The 21831-nt window shown below is 42.8% G+C and overlaps 1 long non-coding RNA gene across 1 annotated transcript in view; it reads left to right on the top strand.

Moving 5' to 3' along the window:
* The window catches only part of LOC143924383 (uncharacterized), a 38569-nt gene that overhangs the window by 8386 nt on the left and 8352 nt on the right, over positions 1–21831 (top strand). The window contains exon 2 of the long non-coding RNA XR_013261858.1: positions 12605–12685. This is a non-coding gene — a long non-coding RNA (uncharacterized LOC143924383). The remainder of the gene's footprint in view (positions 1–12604; positions 12686–21831) is intronic.

Below are 21831 nucleotides of genomic sequence, written 5' to 3'. Positions count from 1 at the left end.
CATGATGCTGTTTGCTCACTAAGGTTCTCTTAACAAACATCTGAGGGCTTCACAGAACAGCTGTATTTATACTGAAATTAAATTACATGCACGTGGACTATTTACTAATTAGGTGAATTCTGAAGGCAATTGGTTCTACTACCCTGTTTCCCCTAAAATAAGACCTAGCGTGATTGTCGATGATGGCTGCAATATAAGCCCTACCCCCAAATAAGCCCTAGTTAAAGTCCTTCTATGTCTTATTCTCAGGGTAGGGCTTATTTTTGGGGAAAGAGGGTGGGGTTTATTTGGGGGTAGGGCTTATATTGCAGCCATCACCGACACTCATGCTAGGTCTTATTTTAGGGGAAACAGGGTAGGTTTTTAATTAGGAGTATCAAGGGGGCTGAATACAAATGCATGCCACACTTTTCAGATACTTATTTGTAAAAAAAATTGAAAACCATTTATCATTTTCCTTCCACTTCACAATTACGTGGCACTTTGTGTTGGTCCATCACATAAAATCCCAATAAAATACATTTACCTTTTTGGATGTAACATAACAAAATGTGGAAAATTTCAAGGGGTATGAATGCTTTTTCAAGGCACTGTAAACTGCCTGCTTGCCTGCAGCAGGGCTAAATGTAAAAAAAAACATACCTATCTGGCACCCGGAACTGCATGTCCTGGGTTTCGAGCGATATGATTTGCGCATCCCTGAAATATAATGTGCCCTCTGATTGTACAATCAGATTGTATAGTGTATGGTCATCTTAAGAGCAGGAGGTAGATGAATAGGATTTATCAAGCACAGATGTTTTTCTAACTTAATTTAAAAGAAAACACACTTTTGCTTATTCACATTAAGGCTCCATTCACAATAGTGTGATTTCATATGCGACTTGAAATGCACAGACTCACATGACAATGAAAATCACATTGTTTTCAAGTGTTCCTGTTCACATCGATGAAACTCAGCATGGGACAATTTTGGAAAAGGTTCCTGTACTACTTTGGTGTGATTCTAGCCCGATTTTGGCCCCAAAGAACATGCAAACTGCATCCAAGTTACATTACATCACTCAGTCACACTGGAAATCAGATCAAAATCAGATCACAGCAGTGTAAACCTAGCTTAATAAGCAATGCACAAATTTCATAGAATTCCACTAAATCCTATTAGTCTGCAAGGCAAAGAGCTATTTACAGAGATTGGTTTCTTTTCTAGGCAGAACAGAAATATAGCATAATCCCACTATTTTAGAGGAACCTGTCAGTTTTCCTATAAAACACACTTATTTGGTGACAAGCTGGATATACTAATCATAGAGCCTGAGATTTGAACTTTAGATTCTGTTTATTGCTTTGTCTGCGTCTGAGGGCGTACATCCTGGATGCATTCCTAAATACACAAAATCGAACTGCACGTTAACATTTATAGGTTTATCATCAGTGATTGGTGATCCAGGGAACATTCAATTGCTCTCTGGGGTTCAGGAAAGAATTTATTTTTCCCTGCTGGAGCAAATTGTACTGTTCTTTGTTCGTTTTTTCTTTTTGCCTTCTTCTAGATCAACTGTGGGTATAGGATGTATATTGTATATTGACGTTTTTTGAACAAGGCGGACCTGTCTTCAACTTGACTTGTAATATAACTATGTATACAGTTGTGCTCTTAAGTTTACATACCCTGCCAGAATTTATGATTTCTTGGCCATTTTTCAGAGAATATGAATGATAACACAAAAACGTTTCTTTCACTCATAGTTAGTGTTTGGCTGAAGCCATTTATTATCAATCAACTATGTTTTTACTCCTTTTAAATCATAATCACAACAGAAACAACCCAGATGACCCTGATCAAAAGTTTACATACCGCAGTTGTTAATACCGTGTATTGCCCACTTTTACATCAATGACAGCTTGAAGTCTTTTGTAGTATTTGTGAATGAGGCACTTTATCTTCTCAGATGGTAAAGCTGCCCATTCCTCTTGGCAAAAAGCCTCCAGTTCCTATAAATTCTTGGGCTGTCTTGTATGAACTGCACGTTTGGGATCTCCCCAGAGTGGATCAATGATATTGAGGTCAGGAGACAGATGGCCACTCCAGAACCTTCACTTTATTCTGCTGTAGCCAATGACAGGTCGACTTGGCCTTGTGTTTTGGATCATTGTCATGTTGGAATGTCCAAGTACGTCCCATGTGCAGCTTCCTTTTAGTTGGTCTACCTGACCGTGGTTTGGTTTCAACAAAACCCCTCATTTTCCACTTCTTGATTAGAGTTTGAACACTACTAATTTGCGTTCCTTGGATATCTTTTTATATCCCTTTTCTGTTTTATACAGTTCAACAACCTTTTCCCGCAGATACTTTGACAATTCTTTTGCTTTCCCCTATGACTCAGAATCCAGAAATGTCAGTGCAACACTGGATGAAAGATGCAAGGGTCTGTCAGGAGTCCAAAAACTCATTGACCTTTTATACACACACACCAATTGCAAGCAAACAGACCACAGATGAGGATGGTTACCTTTTAATAGCCATTCAAACCCCTTTGCGTCAACTTGTGTGCATGTTATCAAGCCAAAATCAGCAGGGGAAAAAAAACTTTTGATCAGGTTCATATGGGTATTTTCTGTTGTGATTATGATTTAAAAAGAGTAAACACAGTTTATTGATAATAAATGACTTCAGCCATACACTAACCATGAGTGAAAGAAAAGTTTTTGTGTTATCATTCATATTCTCTGAACAATGGCCAAGCAATCATAAATTCTGCCAGCATATGTAAACTTATGAGCACAACTGTATATCAGATCTGCATTTACGAGTGTACAACTACATCCTGTGGTTGATTTGTACAGGTGGTTGTAGGAAACACTTATCGCTAGATAAATAATGCTGGTTCTTACCCTGTGCAAAGTCAGTTCATTTCTAACAGCTTAGAAATACCTTATATTATAGGGCTTGCAGCCTGCAAAGATCTGTTTTTAAAGACAATAAGCTGTACCTCTGCGATGACATTTAAAAATAATTTTCTCCACAATGCTTATAGATACAGAGTTGAATGAGGGCTCGTGCTTTTACTGCTTTTTCAGAATACTATTTGGCACATTTCCGTGCATGATCAGGGCACAAGTTCATCTAATGCCGCATACACACGATCAAACAATCCGGTGGAAAAGTCCGCCCGTGTTTAGGCTCCGGCGGACTTTTTTTTACCCAAAAGTCCGGCGGACTAAGATTGGAGTTTTGCACACTAATCTGTCCGCCGGACTCTCATTTCGGCGGACAGTATGGCCGTGTGTGTGCCAGTCCGCCGTACTTTTGAAATGAACAGACTTTTCCCGCCCGGAGAAAAGTCTGCTCATTTTGAACGCGTCTCCAGGTAGCCGGGACCAGCAAAGGAGGCGTCGCTGGCCCCGTCACCTGGTATGGACTTACAGGGGAATCCCTATGCCTAAAAAACGATGTGGGGTCCCCCCCTAGGTCCATATCAGACCCTTATCCGAGCACGCTACCCGGCCGGCCAGGAAAGGGGGTGGGGACGAGCGAGCGCCCCCCCTTCCTGAGCCGTACCAGGCCGCGTGCCCTCAACATGGGGGGGTGCTGCGCGGCCCCCCCACCCCAAAGCACCTTGTCCCCATGTTGATGAGGACAATGGCCTCTTTCCGACAACCCTGGCCGTTGGTTGTCAGGATCTGCGGGTGGGGGGCTTATCGGAATCCGTGAGCACCCTTTAATAAGGGGGCCCCTGGATACCGGTCCCCTACCCTATGTAAATGAGTATGGGGGACAATGTACCCCTACCCATTCACCTGTGAAAAAAATGTAAAAAAAAACACAACACACAAGGGTTAAAATAGTTTATTGCACAGCTCCGGGGGTCTTCTTCCGTCTTCGGGGATCTTCTCGCCGGACTCCTCCGCTATCTTCTGCTAGCTCTTTTACTAGCGGAGGAGCCCGGCTTTCTTCTTCGCCGCCGCCCTCTTCTTCCGACTTCGGGGGTCTTGTCCCCCTCTTTGGGGGTCTTGTCCCCCTCTTCGGTTCGTCTGGGACTGTGACATCATAACGGGCGGGGACATCATCCGGTGATGTCCCTATATAAGTCGCCGCACGCCGCGTGTCCTGTCATAGTGACCGGAGACAGCGACGAGGCAACATCTCCAGAAGAGAAGAACAGAAGACGGCGACAGCGGCGACAGAAGACCGGGCCACCGCTAGTAAAAGAGCTAGCAGAAGATAGCGGAGGAGTCCGGTGAGAAGACCCCCTTAGACAGAAAAAGACCCCCGGAGCTGAGCAATAAACTATTTTAACCCTTGTGTGTTGTGTTTTTTTTTACATTTTTTCCACAGGTGAATGGGTAGGGGTACATTGTACCCCATACTCATTCACATAGGGTGGGGGGCCGGGATCCAGGGGCCCCCTTATTAAAGGGGCTCACGGATTCTGATAAGCCCCCCGCCCGCAGACCCCAACAACCAACGGCCAGGGTTGTCGGGAAGAGGTCCTTGTCCTCATCAACATGGGGACAAGGTGCTTTGGGGTGGGGTGGTACGGCTCAGGAGGGGGGGTGGCGCTCGCTCGTCCCCATCCCCTTTCCTGGCCGGCCGGGTAGCATGCTCGGATAATGGTCTGATTTGGACCTGGGGGGAACCCCACACCATTTTTTTGGCGTAGGGATTCCCCTTTAAGTCCATACCAGGTGACGGGGCCAGTGATGCCTCCTTCGCTGGTTCCGGCTACCTGGAGCCATGCTCAAAATTAACGGACTTTCCCCCCGTGTGTGTGGGCGAGTCCGTTCATTTTAAAAGTACGGCGGATAGTCCGCCGGACTTAGCCCGCCGGACCTAGTCCGCCAAAAAAGTACCGTGTGTGGGCAGGTAGCTCGTTTGGAAAGTCCGGCGGACAGTACAGCGGTTTGTCCGCCAGACTAAGTCCGCCGGATAATCTGATACGTGTGTATGCGGCATTAGAATTTGTGAATGTTAAACCAAAGAAATAAACTTAAATCCCAGTGCTCACTACTGCAACCAAATGGTGCCAAGAAGCACCAAAAACCTGTGCTGCATGAATAGCAAAATGTACACTGAAAAATGTTCAAGCAAAAAAAAAACACGGGCATCACAGGTAACAGTGACGATAACACATAAACAAGTGCTGTCAAAGTATATAAATATATTGTGAATATGAAGGAGTCCCAAACAATATGCAGAGGTCTGAAACAGTAATTTCACTAATCCATGAAACCTCCAATAGACCAAAGAGCACTTCACAAGCACTGTATCAATCTGGCTCTCTAGCACAGTGGTCTTCAAACTGTGGCCCGGGGGCCAAATGTGGCCCTTTGCTTGCCTTTTCCCAGCCCTTGGGCCAGTTTTCCTTCCACTGATGCAAGACACTATTCCTCCCACTGACACAAACAATGGGGTATAATTCCTGTTGCTGACATTAACAACAGGGCACTATTTCTCAGATTGACACCAAAACTGGGGCACTATTCCTCCCCTAGTTCTAAAGATCTACTGTTTACTCCCACTGACTCCACTACTCCCAATACTATATGGGGGGGTTATTCTCCTGCGCTATCAACTGGTAACTAGACTGACTGCTCACCGCATCCTTGTTACATAGTTACATTATATCTAGTTTATGCTGTAACCTTACAGCAGTAAGGTGAGGGGTTAGTGCACATTTAGGTGCCACCACAGTGGATTGGCCAGGCATCGGCCGTTTTTTATTTCACGGTTTATGGTGAAGGGAACATCACAGACCTATCAGCTTTTGGACTGTTTTATTTTTATTTTTATATTTATTTGTCACTGAAGTAGCAGCATTCATTCACAGTTTGGGACTGTTGTTCATCCACCACCTGAGCCCTGGAATGGCTCATTGGATATTTTATTCACATCCATATTAATGTTTCTCATCACCACCATGTGCCAATTGTTTTAATCTTGTGTTGCACAGTATTTGCACTTTATCACTTTTGTTTGCATCATATGTCATTTTTTTATACATAGGTAATTTGGATTTATATTTTATATTTGACTTTGTTCCTTAAATGTTTGAGATTTACACTGTAATTCCTTGAATTTGCACTTTATTCTAGTTTATGTTTTAGCACCCATTCTTGAGTTCACAGCGCAGCACCATTGTTATCCATACTACTGCCAATAGACATAGTCTGGCTCCCCTAAAGTCTAAAGAAGAGTAAATTGGCCCTTTGTTTAGAAAGTTTGGAGACCCCTGCTCTAGCGCATCATTTCTTCTTTATTTTTACCTGGTTATCCTGTCAGGAAACACTGTTGTCCCAGAATAACAATTGTAGCGCTGGTACTCCTAACCAGTACACGCTATATGTTTAAATTTAGTTTTTGCTCAAAACTGTAATGAGTTTTGGGACTAATTGTGCTAAATTGTACTTTGGCATCAGTTTGGCTGGGCTGTATAGAAGTTCTGCCTGGTCATAGGTCGGGTTGTACACCTGTGGGAGGCTATAGAACGCAGTCTGGTTGGACGCATTGGGTACCAATCTCTATCTCGGAACCAATCAGTGGGCGTGTTTGTCTCACTGCGTAATTTGGGAAGGGGTACTTAAGGTGCCAAAGTCACGTGGTTCTGGGTTTCGGTCCAGAAGTTGCTGCTGACTTTGTGGTCCTGGTCCTCCTGAACAGCCCCCAGGGGCCCTCATGGCCTAGGGTGCGGATCCATCTGTTTCCGAGCCTCAGAACTGGCTAGTTCGAGGAGCAGTAACTTAAAGGAGGATTCTAAGGTGTTCCTGTGCCGTCTCGGGTTTGGAGAGGCCCAGCAACTCTACATGCGACCAGGGGAGGACTCTTCAGTGAGAGAGCCACGCACAAGGCTGGCTGCTCGGTAAGAGCCTAGAAGCTGAACTGCCTTGGACATTGACTGAATCCACAATTCTTACAGTATCGCTGGACCGGCTGAAAGATTCTGGTACAGTAAGAAAAGTTCCTACTTCTACCCTTCCAGTTGTAACTAAGTTTCCAACCAAGTCGGTGTGGGAGACTTTGAATGCTAGAATTACCCGTTGGCTGCTAAACCCAAACTTAAGGATTTATCCAACAGTTAAAGAATCCAGTTGCGAGTGGCCTGGATTGTGTACATAGAGAGAGACTTTTATTGAAGCCAGCAGTTCCAAGCACCTGAGCTAAACTGTACCCTGATACTCTCTATTCCCAATTTAGAAACTGAGTTTGTTCAACCGTTTTATGCAAAATAAAAATCCTAAAAAGGAATTCAAGTGTCGGTCTCTACAGTTACTGGGTTATCAGCCCTGGGAACCCCTAGACAAGGACAACGAGTACGAGCTTGGTGAGGTAATCCGTAAGCCCAGAAAAATTCAGCAGCTCCTTCGGGGGTTAGTGCTACACAATCATAGTGCACCTTAGAAAGGGAGTGTATTAGGACTGTATAACACATCCCCCTCTCCATAACATAGGGGGAGGTGTTTTGTAGTTAACAGAAAGAGCTGGGAATAATAACTGATGACTGTCTACAGAAGAAAAGAGTACAGCAAGTTGTCAGCTCATGCGATTTCTGGTTGAACAGATAAAACAAAATGCTTTCAATGGCATATTTAACAGATCATAAAGGAGCAAATAAGATAAATATATTGTTGGTGTTTACAATTAATTTATTGACAATTTGAAGCCTGCTTACCTGTGCTGCGACAATTAAAATGTAACTCCTGAACAGATCTCTAAAGACTTACAGTGCCTTGAATAAGTATTCATATCCATTGAAAATGTCCACATTTTGTCATGTTACAACCAAAAATGTAAAAGTATTTTAATGAAATTCAGTGGCAGCTGGCGCTCAAAATTTTTAGGGGGCACAAACAAACTGAAAAATTAACCTGTTAATAATGCAGGACTGTAAATAGCCATTTATCCAGTGAATATGTATCAATACTGCTAGATAAAACGGTGCCCATCATAAGCAGCCTTACTGTGCCCATCAAATGCAACCTCACTGTGCCCATCACAGTAGCCCAATCACATCCACATTTCGAGTAAAAGAAAAAAAACACTTATCATAAGGTGTCCTCAACAAAGTGCTCTTTTACATTAGTTTTTCCAATCAGAGTCCCCCTTTACAACAGGTGTCCCCATCAGCATTCCCTTTACATCAGGTGTCCCCATCAGGGTCCCCCTATACATCAGGTGTCCCCATCAGAGTCCCCTATACATCAGGTGTCCCGATCAGAGTCCCCCTATACATCAGGTGTCCCCATCAGAGTCTCCCTGTACATCAGGTGTCCCAATCAGAGCCCCCCTTTACAACAGGTGTCCCCATCAGCATTCCCTTTACATCAGGTGTCCCGATCAGGGTCCCCCTATACATCAGATGTCCCCATCAGAGTCCCCCTATACATCAGGTGTCCCTATCAGAGTCCCCCTATACATCAGGTGTCCCAATCAGAGCCCCTCTTTACCATAGGTGTCCCCATCAGTCCATAGAAATTAGGCCTAAAAGCCATATCCTGCAGCACTGTTTACAGGCAAGAATCATTAGTGGCATCTGCAAAGTGACATCTTATAGCACGTGTCAAACACGGTGCCCATGAGCCGAATCCAGCCTACCAGGCTATTTCATGTGGCCCTCACACCCAGGGTTTTTTTTCAGCCAAATCCATTCCGCCAAACCCTAATGTCACCCTCCATTCACCCCCAACACTGTGTTTAAAAGGCCAGATTTCCTCTTGGCGGCTCCCACAAATCCCTGTTTGCCCTGCACTTATGTTGGGACAAGGGAAATGCAGATGCAGTGTGGGATAGGGCATCACGTGGAAAGCTACACTGTAATCTCCATACAGATACCGGCCAATGATCTCCCTGCAAGTGAGAGAGAGGCAGAGCTGTCTACATGCTGGGAGGTACTAGAGCCGGGCCAGGTGGGTGAGATGTGAGGAAGCTTTTGGGGGGAGAGAGAGATGAGAGCTGTGGAGGGACATGTCCTGAGGTCAGAGCCAAGGAGGGGTGGAAGTGAGATGTGGACAGCCTGTGAAAGAGAGCTGAACCCTGCGCACCTCACATAGCACACTCCTAAACCCTGCACTCTGTATATAGCGCACTACTTAACCCTGCCCTCTGTACACAGCGTACCCCTGATACTGCACTCTGTACATAACGCATACCTGAACTCAACACATAATGCACTCCTGGTTTGTATTGCCCCTTTAGTGCAATTTGACCACACCCACCATTTGATTTGTTTCAGTGGGGTAGGGTGGCATGGTTGATTTCCTGCACCTATTCTCTGAGAAAAAAGCCCTGGATACATTTATATAGTCCTACGGATACTGGCCCTTTGAGGGCAACAATAATGCAGCCCACAATGAAATTGAGTGAGTTTGACACCCTTTTAGACTTCTATGGGGCCAGCTCCATAGGCTGAAGATGCTGGGGAGATGGTCTCATAGAAGTTGTGAGGAGTCAGTGTGCAGGAGCAGTCAATGACAATCAAGATTCAGCTTAATAAAAGGTAACCACCTCAGCTCCAGAGGTTTTACCTCCTTCATGACCAGGGCATTTTTTGCTATTCTGCACACTTTAACCGCATGCCGACCAGCCGCTGCAGTTGTACTGAGGCAGCATGGCTCGGCTGCGCGAATCGCCGTTATGCTATGTCGGTAGCATAAACGGGCACTGGGGTGCTTGCGCGCCACCGGAGTTGTGCGCGCCCCCCACTCGCTCCCCGAGCCGATGCAAGTGCCCGGCGGTCTGGATCGCTGCCGGGCTCCCGTGATCGCTCGGGGCACACAGAGAACCGGCAGCTGTTTCCGGTTCTCTGAGCAAGGAACTGACAGATCGTCTGTCCATACAGAGTATGGACAGCGAACTGTTAGTTTCTGTGCAAAGTCCCCATCCCCCTTCAGTTAGAACACAAAATAGGATACATATTAACCCCTCCCCTGCCCCCTAGTGTTAACCCCTTCACTGCCAGTGACATTTTTACAGTAATCAATGCAATTTTAATCACACTTATCGCTGTATTAATGCCAATGGTCCAAAAAATTTGTCAAAATTGTCCGACGTGTCCGCCATAATGTCGCAGGCACGATAAAAATCACTGATCGCCGCCATTACTAGTAAAAAAAAAAAAATTTTTATAAAAATTCCATAAATCTATCACCTATTTTATAGACACTTATAACTTTTGCGCAAACCAATCAATATACGCTAATTGCGTTGTTTTTTTACCAAAAATATGTAGAAGAATACGAAGCGGCCTAAATTTTTTGATATTTTTGGGGGATATTTATTATAGCAAAAAGTTAAAAATGTGTTTTTTTCAAAATTTACGCTCTTTTTTTGTTTATAGCGGCAAAAATAAAAACCGCAGGGGTGATCAAATACCACCAAAAGAAAGCTCTATTTGTGGGGAAAAAAAGGACGTCAATTTTGTTTGGGAGCCACATCGCACGACTGTGCAATTGTCAGTTAAAGCGACGCAGTGCCGAATTGCAAAAAGTGGTCTGGTCTTTGGCCAGCCAAATGGTCTGGGGCTTAAAGAGGAAGTAAACCCTGATGGGTTTACTTCCTCTTTCATTCCCTGCAAAGCTAAAGCATAATGGACTACTATGCATCGCATAGTAGTCCATTATGTGTCACTTACCTGACACAGGAGCCAGCGAAGTCAACGCTGTCCCCTGTAGTTCCGAGCGTCCATCTTCTTGGTGGGTCTGTGATTCGCCGGAGCAGCGATGACGTCACTCCCGCGCATGCGCACGGGAGCCGACACTCGCGGCATATCGCCGCGATCTGCGGCTTGCCCAGTGCGCCTGCGTGCCGCTGTCTACGGCGCATGCGCCGTAGACAGTGGTGGCTGTCTTCAGGTAAATATCTACTAAACCCTATATATTTAGGAGATATTTCTTGGACCTACAGGTAAGCCTTAATCTAGGCTTACCTGTAGGTCAAAGTGGTTTGTAAGGGTTTACAACCACTTTAAGTGGTAAACTGGCAATTGCGTCATCATGCAGCACTGTACCCAAATTAAATTTACACTATTTTCTTTTACACAAATAGAGCTTTCTTTTGGAGGTATTTGATCACCACTTTTTTTTTATTTTTTATTATTATATAAATGAAAAAAGACTGAAAATTTGGGGGAAAAAACACTTCATAAGTTTAAGTCAAAATGTATTCTGCTACATGCCTTTGGTAAAAAAAAAATCGCTATGTGTATTTTAGTTGGTTTGTATGAACATTATAGCATCTACAAACTATGGAATATAGTGCACATCTCCCCTTTAGCCCCAGCAGGCACAATGATGTACATGTATATGATGGGCCTGTACGTGACACCCTGCCGCAGTATATATACTGTGACGAGTGAGCAAGTGGTTAACATTGTGGCAGCGTTCATGTGATCACACAGTTCTTGGTGTTAAGAGTCCACAGGGGACTGCTGCAGCATTAGACTGATGCTGCAGCATGAAGGTGAGTATGCAAGTTTTTTGAAAACCCCAAACTTCTCCTTTAATTCATTCACGCACTCAAGCTCTGCCAAGAATGTATACTGAGCTACACATGCCCAGCTTAGTCTACATTCATGAGAAAGATTGCTGGCTCTGTGTGTCTCCTCTCCATTAAAAGCCTAATTGCTAACAATGTTTTGTTAAAAGACATTAGTTCCACTTTAATGATATTTTTCTAAAATACTCTTCATCGTTCTGCTTTTCAGCATGACAATTACCGGTATACACCAAAGTATGCCACTTTAGCCATGCATTTGGTTTACAAATAGGACATATTCAGCAAGCCAGCAGCCTTAAGAGGCATTACACGCAGCCGAATATCGGGAGGCATTGGCTGGTTCAATAGAAACTGGTCGACATTTGGCCTGATCTGACAGAAGCCAGCCATTTGGCCAACTTCTGTTGAAGGGGCATGACCAAAAAAGGTCTGCCGATTGGCATCCACTCATTGGCCGAGAGCACTGTCACAAGTGTCTCTGCATGCTGACAGTTTTGAGCTTAGCAAATCTTCCCCTTCAAAGCAGGCATGCTCGCTAAGTTTCGTCCTCTGACTAAGCCATAGTTATAGTCAAAGTTATAGTAAAACTCCTCAGGACATTGCCTGTGTGTCAGGCAGATCATCTACAACGTCTTCAGGTTCTTCATTATTTCCAGGGTGTGAATGTCTATCGTTTCTAATATTAGTGTTGGTCATAAAAAGTTTTAATATGTCTCAGACACCCCCCTTTCATGTATAAAGCACCTCTAAAAATCCTTTTTTTATATAAAAATTTCAAATGAAAAATAGGAAGAACTTCAATCTTTAGAATAGGCCCTAACACCAAACATTGCCATGTCTGACGTACTATATGATACATTTCCAAGCTCACAACCAAAACAACATTACCAAGACACCAGAAGGACATTGCGTGCTCATAAATAGAAGCTGAAAAATCTGTGCTGCTTCATGCCCAATATGTTACTTGCCAATATATTACATAGTTCACACAAAGCTTTAACAGGACCTTAATTAGCAATATCTCTAAATATGAAGTGTGAATTTCAGCTTTGGTAGTGGTATTGCATTTGACACCTTGTCTCACAACTTTTTTTCTGGGTTTTTATACCACAGGAACTGATAAAAGAGACCTGGATATGCCCAGTTTTTCAGTTACAGAAGGCCAAGTGACAGAAGCAACTGTCTTGAAAGATGGTAAAATGGACATCCTATCTATATGTTTGTTTATAAATAATATGTTCCCCATATCCTGATATCTCACCATACAGCACAATCTAACATATTTATAGTGGGACATACAATTTACACAGATATTCTCTTTAAAGCATGCTTGTCACAGGCCAGTGTGGAAAAAAACAAATGTTTAATGAGTAAATATATAAGCAGAGGATACTTCCAATAAAAAAAAAACATGCCAAAATAGAATGCATATCCAGAGATACAGACAACTGATATATGTAAATCATTTCTAGTCTCCGATCCATGTGATTGGGTGCCTCATTGACCAGTAGGAAAGGATCAGAAGGGATCGTTGTCACCCTCAACTTACTTTTATAGGAACAGACAGGGTTTGCATCAGCTGCCTTTAGAATTCCTAGACCTACTGATCGTTCTGAGATGGGATTTTCATAGTAGGTAATCTCTGCTTATGTATTTTTTCCATATGTTTAGTTTGAATATCATGCATTTATGAAGCTCATTGCAAACAACTACAGGCAATATCAGTTACTAATAATGACTTAAAACAAAACCAATTTTTTTTTTTACAAACTAATCTATTTTGTAAAAAGACTGGCAAAATACTAATTTTAATTAGTATTAAAGTTTTAATTAATATTAAAACTCCAGTCCACAGTACAAATTAATAAAACGTCCATAGGATCTTCTGTTTTCTTTGTCCCTCACTGTGTGCAGGGCTAAATTTGAAGCTTGTAGCCCAGGAATAAATGAATCCCATAGATATAAATTTTTTTAGATAATTTGTATTGAATTTTTAATTCATCATAGTAGCTAGAGTATGGCATATCTATATTTCCAATAAATTTCCACAGTGGCAGTGCGTCCATTAAGGGTGCACGAGCACCACCCCCTCTGTCACACCATCCCCCTATATGACTAATGGATAGATTGATTGATTGCATGAATCTATCCATGGCTACCGCTGCCATATACAGGCATCCAGACCCTTTTCGAATGCCAGGCACCTCAATTACAGTGACGGAGGTGTTTTTTTAAGCACCTGATTAGAGCCATAGGCTATAATAGGCTTAAAAAAAGGTGGACTCGGAGCGCAGAGCATTGCGTTTGGAGCCTACCCAGGTGTGTTGGTAAAGAAAATTAATATTTGCTTTTCTAACACTGAACCGCCTCTACGCCAATCAGAAAGCATAGGTTTAATACCCATCATCTGATTGGCTGAAGGCAGAGGCGATCCTATTGGACACCTGGCAGAACGGAAGAAGAGACACAGCGAGGCATGTTGGACAGCATGGAGGACCCAATGCTCATCCCACACAGCTCGCTGCCATCACCCACTGCCTGACCCACCACCAAGTGCCGGGCAGACAGCGGGGTAGGCGGGGGTCACAAGTGGCTGCATATGATGGGCACAAGTGGCTGCATATGATGGGGCACAAGTGGCTGCATATGATGGGCACATGTGGCTGCATATGATGGGGCACAAGTGGCTGCATATGATCGGGCACAAGTGGCTGCATTTGATGGGGCACAGTGGCTACAATTGATGGCATAGTGGCTGTAATTGCTGGGGCACAAGTGGCTGCATTTGATGGGGCACAGTGGCTGGATATGATGGGGCACAGTGGCTGCATATGATGAGGATTTTTTTCAGTATTTTTCTATTTGCGCCCCCACCTAAAAAATTTGGAGAACCAGCCGCCACTGGATTTCCATGTTGCTTGTCCTGTCTGTTCCATAACATATACACATTTAGAGTATAAACATGTTGGTTTAGCGATTGGTACTCATGCTTTGCAGTGCCAAGGCCCTTGGTTTGATTTCAACTGGAGTTGGTATAGTCTATTTGTGGTATAGTGAGGTTTTTTCCTCACAATCGAAAAATATACAGCTGTTCTCTACCCCTTAGATTGTGTGAATGACTGCAGTAAGGAATTATAGCCTCAATTATACTCTGTAGAATATGGCAGTGCTATAGAAATGTATTAAACTATCATTATTCATCAAGTACCTATTTTATGAAACAGCGATCTCAGCTTATATATTCTATGTCAAAACAAACCTTTCCCATTGAGCCTAAATGATGCATAATAATTTCTCATAGTCATGAATTTGAGGAAGTAATAGAAAGATATGAATTTACTACCCTATAAATCGTAGATCTCCTTTCTAAATAGATCTGTGAGTTAAGTGGAATGCCTATGCCTCCACTCACTTTACCAGCCATTCCCATGCTGCATTAGAATGCACAAAAGGTGAAAAGGGATACATTGCATTCATTGAACTATTTTTTTTTTCTGAGCAAAATTACATCTAGTGGACATTTTTTTAACTACAGCCCCTAATTAGGGCTGTATTTATATTCCTTCACTGTAGGCCAACTGTCTTGTGGTTTAATCACCTCTGTTGGTTGCCCAGCTTTAGTACAACAACAGTGGGAACAGATATCAAAGCACGCATGGCAAGCCATAGCTTGGGTCATAGAGGTTAGAAGAGACAGTGACCACTCAAATCAATACAAATATGACTAGATGAGTAGGGGGAAATATTTCTGTGTTCTGCAAGTAGATTGTAGTGGATTCTAAGTCTATACACCAATTCAGCTATATGATGCGTGGATAACTAGATGGATGTGCCACTCACAGCAGCCTGCCACCTTAGACTACTGTCTGTATTGGGATATACCCCCAAACTATTTATTGAAAGCAGCACCAGTTTTCCTGTAAAGCTTGGTAAGAAGTAATCTTTCAATGTGCTACCTCCTAACCCCCTAACATTTAACACTTGAACCTTAACTTTTGACTAACGCTTAACCATTAACATTTATCCTGACCTCTGTCCAAAATCAGAACTAAGACTCAAGCCATCTTTCAAATGTTAGATGTCTATAGGGAGGTAAAGATAATACACAATTGAAAGTAAAGGGGCAATGTTTAGCTTGGAGTGAATGCAGGGTTAGAATAGACTTGGACAGGAGTTGTGTTTAGCCTGGACCTGGAATCCCGTGGTGATGGGACTACAGGGACACAGAAATTGATCTTGGGGCTAACTAAGGTATCTACAGCTATCTTTATTGCAAATTGGAACCCTTCTAATTGGTCATGAGCTGGCCTGCTCTCGCACATTGTTTTATTGGCAAGTAAGGCAGCATTTAATAGTGACAGGATTGTACTTGAATGGAGCCATATATCAGCACTGAGGGTGCATGTATACAGCCCCTTTAGAACCTAGGGAGACTCTTTCACACTGAGGTTGTAAACACTGGATTGGACTGCAACTGTGCAACAAAGTACAGTCATGTAAAAAAATTAAGTATAACCCATGTAAATTATTTGCTTTTTCAACATATGTAAACAGACAAACATTGGATCTTTATTCAAACATTGCCTGCAGATAAAAGAGATATACTTGAAAATTAAAATTATGTAATAGTGTACTGAGCAAAAAGTAAGGATATCCTTGGCTTCAGAAGCTGGTAACGCCTCCTTTAGTAGAAATTACTTGTTATAGGTATTGTATCTAGCTGTCCACCAATCTTTAACATCAAGTTACATTTTGAACCACTTTTCCATGTAAAATTCCTTCAGTTTCAAGTAATTTGTTGGCCTCCTTTACATAAACTGCATGTTTTAGGATCCTTGTACAAACTATTAATGGGAATCAAATCGGAGCTTTAACTCGGGCTGTCCATAACCTCTGTTTTCTTTGCTTTGAGACATTCTTTGGTGGATTAGCTAGTGTGATTTCGATCATTCTGAAAGAATAATTTCCAGTTCAACTTTAACTTTTGGACAGACGGCCTCACATTCCCACCAAGCACACTTTGCCATGATGCATGATGCACACAGCAACTCCAAACAATATTTCCACCACCATGCTTCACAGGCGCTTGAGATTCTCCTGAAATTGAAAATGAAAAGTCTTCGGTTTTTGGCAACCATGTCTACTGCTACTTTGACCAAACAACTAAATGTCTTTGATTAATCTTCAATACCAGTTCAATACCAGTTCAATACCAGTCTTCAATTTCAGGAGGCCTGTTTTTTGTCAATATGTTCCAAACAGAGTGCTGTTTTAAAAGTCCTAATCCCATGCCCCATACTTACTGGACATCATATCAAATAAGCATGTAGACTATGGATGCAATAAGTATACTAAATAGCTACTTAACTTGGGCCCTGCATTGATGGAATCTTCTTCACGGTTCTTTGCTCAGAGTCCAACCAAAAAAACAACTCTGTCTGTTTCAAAAGTACTAATCCCCTCCCCCATACTTCCTGTACATCATATCCTGTAAAGAGCTTCCTCTGCTGAGCTCATAAACTATTCTGACTGGTTAATTTGCATATCAATAGAGGAGGCTTAGCTTCTAAAACAGCACATGGTCTTAAAATCTAACAATTAACCACTTGCCTACTGGGCGCTTAAACCCCCCTCCTGCTCAGACCAATTTTCAGCTTTCAGTTCTCTCACACTTTGAATTAAAATTACTCAGTCATGCAGAACTGTACCCAAATACATCTTTTGTCCCTTTTTCATACAAATAGAGCTTTCTTTTGGTGGTATTTGATCACCTCTGTGTATTTTATTTTTTGCGCTATAAATGAAAAAAGACTGAAAATTAAAAAAAAAAAAGTTTTTTCTTCGTTTCTGGGATAAAATTTAGCAAATTAGTAATTTTTCTTAATAAATTTTGGCCACAATTTATACTGCTACATATCTTTGGTAAAAAACAAAAAAACAAATTAGTGGTCTGTGTGAAAGTTAGAGAGTCTACAAGCTGTGGTCCAAATCAAAAAAAAATCGATCACACCTGATGTACTGGCAGCCTATCTGATTTCTTAAAACCCTAACAAGCCAGGAAAGTACAAATGCCACCCAAATTACCCCTTTTTTGGAAATTAGACATTCCAAGGTATTTAGAAGGCGGCATGGTGAGTTTTTTGAAGTTGTAAGTTTTTTTCAGAATTCTTTGCAAAATGAAGAATTTTTTAAACAAAATTGTCATTGTAATAGGTTATTTCTTTCACATGGCATGTGGATACCCCAAATGACACCCCAAAATCGATTTTATGGCGATACCACATGTGTGGGACTTTTTCACAACCTAGCCACATAGAGAGGCCCAACATGCAGGGAGCACCATCAGGTGTCCTAGGAGCATAAATTACACAGACCCTGGAACACCAGGACAATGAAACCCCCCACAAATTGACCCCATTTTGGAAAGCAACCAATGTATAACCTATGCGGCATAATGAGTCTTTTGAACAGTTCCTTTTTTTCAAGAAGTTTTTGGAAAATATGGGAAAAAAATTAAAACGCAGTTTTCCACTGTCCATTTACAAGATATTTCCAACACATTGCAAAAATTACACCCTAAAATACATTCTGCTACTCCTCCTGAGTATGGCGATACCACATATGAGAGACTTTTACACAGCCTGGCCACATACAGAGGCCCAACATGCAAGGAACACCACCAGGTGTTCTAGGGACACATAGCATGCACATACCAAGAATTATACCCCAAAATATATTCTGCTGAGCAAAGGTTAAACAAAAGATTACCTGTGGTTTTAGTAGTGCAGTTGTACACAGGAGGATAGCACTGGTCCAGGCAGCAGGCAGGAACTTGGTCAGCTACAGCGAACGCAATTGTCCAGGCAAAAGGCAGGAATGCTGTCCATAGTCAGTACAGGCAGCAGGCAGGGATACTGTCCATATACAGTCCGGGGTCAGTATAGGCAGAGATATTATCAGCAGTGCCAAAATATTGGTCCTGGTAGTAGGCGAGAACATGGTCCATAGTACAGGTAAGAGGCAGAGGTGTGGTCAGTTCATGTGACAGGCACTTCCAAATGTGTAGCAGGCCAGGAAGGGGACATCAGACTCTACCCGGGAGAATTGATACTGCCATATGGTTTATATGGAGATGGATGCGGTGGGAGTTTCTGGGGTCTTTTGTGTTTCCCTTTTTTTTCTAAATCCTTCCTAGAGCGCTTTTGTCTTTCCCCAGGAGTTGCAAGCCCATTTTTACCATGCAGCCCTTAGGTTGTCACTTTGGTGGTTTCACCCATGGTGTCCCCCATGTACTGCGTGATATTTACATCCCCTTCTGCTTCCGCCGCAGGGGACAGATGCGGAGGAGCTTGGCATCACCTACAGCTTTTGGTTCCGGTTTTTGCATCTTAGCCAGGACCCCTTTGACCTCGTGACACTGCTGTGAGCTGCGTGTGTGCAGGAGTTTGGCATTACGCTCACCGTGAGACTTGGGATCTGGTGGAGTGGATGTGATGCGGCTACCTGGTGGCACCGTCCCATCCCTGGCCTGTATGTCATTCTCATTGGCCGTGTCGTTTAGGCGGTGGCACTTGCTTTCCATCTGCAGCTGGGAGTGGACAGTACATGTGTGGCTCCAGCCTTGATCACAGCTCTCCATTAGGTATGGCCTTTTTTCATTTGTCATGCATTAGGGCACTTAATTTGTTTTGTATTGATTTCTGGGCTTTTTTGTCTGGATTTTTTTTATCCATATGCACACCTGTATTGTTTGCACAATTTATTTTGGTGCAGTGGGTCTTATTAACTCAGTGATATCAACATCCCTCACTATGGGCTGACACACACCAGCCCTCAATAAGTATGCTTCTTTTTGTGCGCCACTAAGTCTTCATTATCAACAGCACTAGTCACTTTGTTTTCATAATAAACATATTTTGTTGTTTTGGAGTCTAAGCATAGCATATTTGTCTTACTTTAGGAATATATAATTGCACCAGTAATCAATTGGTTTATTTGTACATTCACTAGATCATTTTTGATGTGACGGTTTGGAGTTTTTGTCTCTTCATTGTGATCGGTTGGGACTCCTGGAGATCCACATATTGGGCACCAGTTCTTTCCATATTCCTCGCCTCTCTGCAACTCCTGGGTAGATTCTGATGTGCATCTGGGAGGGCCACCTTCTACCCTTGTACACATTTGGGAGTTTTAGTTATTGGAATTTTTAATTATAAGTTAATTATATTACCTGATGCTGGCTGCTGGGTAGGTATATAACCCCTCCCTTGACTTTCATCAGTGTTTCAGTGTTTTGCCTTGCCTGTTAGCCATATGCTTGCTTGTCTGATTTATTCTGATCCTGATTTCTGCCATGGTCCTGTTCCTGCCCAGTACCTGCATCCCGTACCCTGTTTCTCCTTTGTATAAATGTTATTATAGTTAGTTTGTTAGGTTTTCTGCTATTTAGTTCACTGTTCACATATAGTTTAAAGTTTGCCTTGTTTACTGTTTTCTGTTGTTGGATGGGGTTTTGCTTCAGTATTAATAAATCTTACTTAAATCATACTTTGCCAGATTCCTGCTGTCACCCGCCAATTTGGTTATCACTGTTGTCGCTGGATTCCTGCACTCAGTATCTCTTGCACTTGGACTGCATTATCAGCCAAATTAAAAGACTTTCTTTTAATGTCTTTGGGAACCTTAAGACTGCTTTCACACTGAAAGAGCGCTAATAATAGAGCCTGCATAGTGCCTGTAAAGAGCCTCTTCTCTCACTCCAGTGTGAAGTGCTTTCACATTGGAATGGTGCACTTGCAGGACAGTAAAAAAAAAGTCCTGCAAGCAGCATCTTTACAGTGCTGTAGGAGCAGTGTACACACTACTCCTAATGAGCCACTGCCCATTGAAATCAATGGGCAGCAGCTCTTTGCGGGTGATTTTAACCATTTTCGGCCGCTAGCGGGGGTTAAAATCACCCTGCTAGCGGCCAAATAGTGACGCTTTCCCGCCGACGCCCACAACACCCCATTGTGAAAGGAGATGGAACGGGAATAAAGCACATTAAAAAAAAAATGTCATGCTATTTAATTATTTGTGTCTTGGCCTAAAATACTCGCCTACATGGGTGAGAAAGTCGCACAGTGAAGAAAACAAAAGCTTTAATGTAGTAAATGTCTGAAATGAAAAATGAACAAAGCATATCCCTCTATAGTGTGTATTTCAATCTATAGCACCTAGTGTGAATCCTGGCTGTTCTCACTCTCCTCTGCTGCCTGCATGAATCACATTTGGCAACTTATGCCAACACCAACAATCCAGCGGGAAACTGCCTTGCACCCCCTCCAGCACACAGCAGGTGATTGACAGCTTCAGCTGCGAATGTTTCCCTATGAGACTGTGTAGATAATGGAGTGTTAATTTCCTCCACTCATGTCTCAGTTTACACTCAGCTCTCCTCTCTGTGTGACAACAGATCCCTGCCCACTTCAGCTCAGAAATGCTGTGTAAACTGTGCAATTTGAATGGCTGTAGAGAAGAGAGGGCTGAAGATAACTTATGTAGGTCGATTGATTTCATCTGTTTGTATGAGGCTTGTCCCTTCAGTGGGTATTTGTAAGGCCGCGTACACACGCGGGGACTGTTCGCCCAACTTTGTCCGTCAAACAGTTTCGGCAAACAGTCCGCTCAAAATTAGCATGGACGGACATGGCCACACACGACGGACGAACAGTTTGCTGAAACCGTGCGCGATGACGTGAACGGCACGTACGACGGGACGAAAAATACGACGTCCTATACACTGCATTATAACTTTCGGCGTGAAAATCCTTTCTGAGCATGCGCGCAACTTTGTTTGACGAACAAGCCTACACACGAGCGGACTGTTCGCTGAAACAAGGTTTCAGCGGACAGTTTTTCGGAAATTCCGAAAAACCTTGTCCGTCAAACTGTCCGCTGAAACTGTCCGCTGAAAGCCCACACACGAGCGGACTGTCCGCCCAAACACTGTTCAGCGGACAAAGTTGGGCGAACAGTCCGCCCGTGTGTACGCGGCCTAAGGGTTTACAACCACTTTGTCTTTTTTAGCTGTAAAGCTGGATGAGAATTGTACAAATTCCCTGCCATTAAGAACCACCATAATGGATACTTATGCATATAAAACCTGAATACTTATCATAAGCACAATTTTTACATAAACATACCAGAGAGCCCTAGCACTGTGAAGCACATAAAATCAATTGCAATAGGTAATTATAACTACTTACACTCATAGTATGCAATGCACATAAACTACTGAAATAGAAAAATTCCCACTGTTTCATTAGCAAACCCAATCTCTATCTGTGTGATCATGTTAT

This window comes from Lithobates pipiens, unplaced genomic scaffold (genome assembly GCF_037356315.1).
Source record: "Lithobates pipiens isolate NorthernLeopardFrog02 unplaced genomic scaffold, aLitPip1_a1.2 Scaffold_22, whole genome shotgun sequence".
NCBI lineage: Eukaryota > Metazoa > Chordata > Amphibia > Anura > Ranidae > Lithobates > Lithobates pipiens.
This window is presented reverse-complemented; position numbering and strand designations above follow the sequence as displayed.